We start from the raw sequence: 2,318 nt of genomic DNA on the forward strand, positions 1-2,318 counted from the left end.
CTTCTCCATCCAAGTGCCTGTTCAACATCGCCCTCAGCTGAAGACAGTCACCTTGCCCAAGGTCACGTCTCCTTCCTGGAAGCAACCCACATCTCACTACTTATGCTTCACGCAGTGGTGTGAGACCCAACAGTGGTGTGAGAGTGGTAAAACTCTGCAGTCACCCCCACTCCAATGGGATTGGCTGAGGTCTTTCTTATGACACAAATGAACCTCAACTTCTTTGTTTGCCCTGTTCTGTTCTCTTCACTCTCTCATGGTAGTTGTTACAAAGAGTTTATCTCAACAAATAGACTGCATACAAATTTCTGTTTCATAGTCTCTAGAACCCAGCCTATGATACATTTCTCACATAGCATACCTGATTTTTCAACCCAAAAGAACATGAAAATTATGGTATAACAAACATTAATCTTAAAGCTTAACTAAGTATTTTACGGACTTAAATTGCTACAGCCTGACTGCTTTTTCACAGTGTTCTGGGATTATTTCCTGAAATATCTTCAATACATATAATGGTTTCCTTACAGAAATGTTTCTTTCTCTTACTAATATATTTATTCCTGTACCTGTTTCTTTAATTAAATCAATCAGAAAATTGGCCAAAATTATGAAGTAAAGATACAAATTCTCATATAAAAATAAATTTCAGATTCTCAAATAGAAGACTTTTGAAAATAAAATAGGAATATGCTTGTAAAATCTTTCTCATACTTCATCTTCTTCACATATAGAGTTGTAATCATTTTAGAATATGTGAAGAAAGTTCCAACAGTTGTTTGGCTTTTTTTCTGAGCACAAGAATAAAGGGAAGCAGGCATATAATCAGTATTCAACATAATAACTGAACAACAGTGAACATAGTTTTAATAGATTTGTTTTCTAATATTGATCTACATTTGTTCAAAAGCCAAAAAAATAATGTATCTAGTGCAGACTCATCTACAAATATGACTACTCGTTGGGCAATGAATAAATTGGAACAGCTAAAAAAATCAATCAGATTTGAATTAGGGATCCTGTAAAGTATAATGTGAATATAGGTTGCATACTGTGCCAAAAAATCTGAAATACACTTTGACCAGATTCAGTGTCCTTCAAAGCTTTTAATGTATCCTTTGTAGAAAACACAATGGTTCTCTTTAGGAATCCACTGCCATTAGAAATTCAAGTGTAATATCTGCTTATATATTTGCAGGATTTCACTGTAAAGACCAGGGATAGAAATACTGTATTGACAGTTTTATGAGTACCTCTATTTGATTAATTTCCAATAATGTGCACGAACTTTCAAATATGCCTAATTCTAACAAAGCTTAGCTTGCTCAATAGTAAACATAAACTGTAGCTTCTGCACACAGTTGCATTAACAATATCCTCATTTTAATAGCTAAAACAATTTAGCTACTTACACTGGACTCTAATAGTATGGCACAAATGTACACAAAAATCCTCCTTCCCAGTATTTCCACTTTTTAATATAGCTCCTAAACCACAGCTGCCTTTTTGTCTTCTCTCATTGCAAACCAGCAAAACTCTCCCCATACCTATGCTCACATTAGTTGCATTATGTTTTCCCTCCTGTACTTTGTGGCTCAGTTAATTATACATCAGTTGACTTCTCCTTCTCCTTTCCTTCTCATTCCCCTTTGTCCTCTTTTTTCTTTTTCTTCTTCCTCTTTGCTTCACTTCCTTCATCTTTCCCCACATATTTTTATTATTTCAAATTCTATATATAAAGATTTTACAAGTACACTCTCTATATAAAGATTTTACAAGTATACAAATTTGTATAAAAGTCTCTGATGCTGTAAACTAATCATATGAGTGGGAGGGATTTGACTTCTCATAATAGAGTCCATTTTTAAATATTTTTAAATGTTTTGATACATTGTATTTGTAAGTATTTATGAAGTACATGTGAAATTTTGTTACAAGCATAGAATGTGTAACAATCAAGTAAAGGTATTCAGGGTATCCATCACCCAAGTATCCATCATTTCTTTGTGTTGGTTATATTTCTATTTTTTTTTTTTGATTTAAGGTTGCATTTATTTTTTTGCCCCATTTATTTATTTTATTGCATTTTAGGTTTTGGGGTACCTGTGAAGAACATGCAAAATTGTTGCATAGGTACACATGTGGCAGTGTGATTTGCTGCCTTCCTCCCCATCACCTACATCTGGCATTTCTCCCCTTGCTACCTCTCCCCAGCTCCCCTCCCTGTGTCCATGTGTTCTCATTGTTCAACACCCGCCTATGAGTGAGAACATGCGGTGTTTGATCTTCTGCTCTTCTGTCAGTTTGCTGAGAATGAT

Source organism: Cebus imitator, unplaced genomic scaffold (assembly GCF_001604975.1).
Source record: "Cebus imitator isolate Cc_AM_T3 unplaced genomic scaffold, Cebus_imitator-1.0 Scaffold29, whole genome shotgun sequence".
Lineage (NCBI taxonomy): Eukaryota > Metazoa > Chordata > Mammalia > Primates > Cebidae > Cebus > Cebus imitator.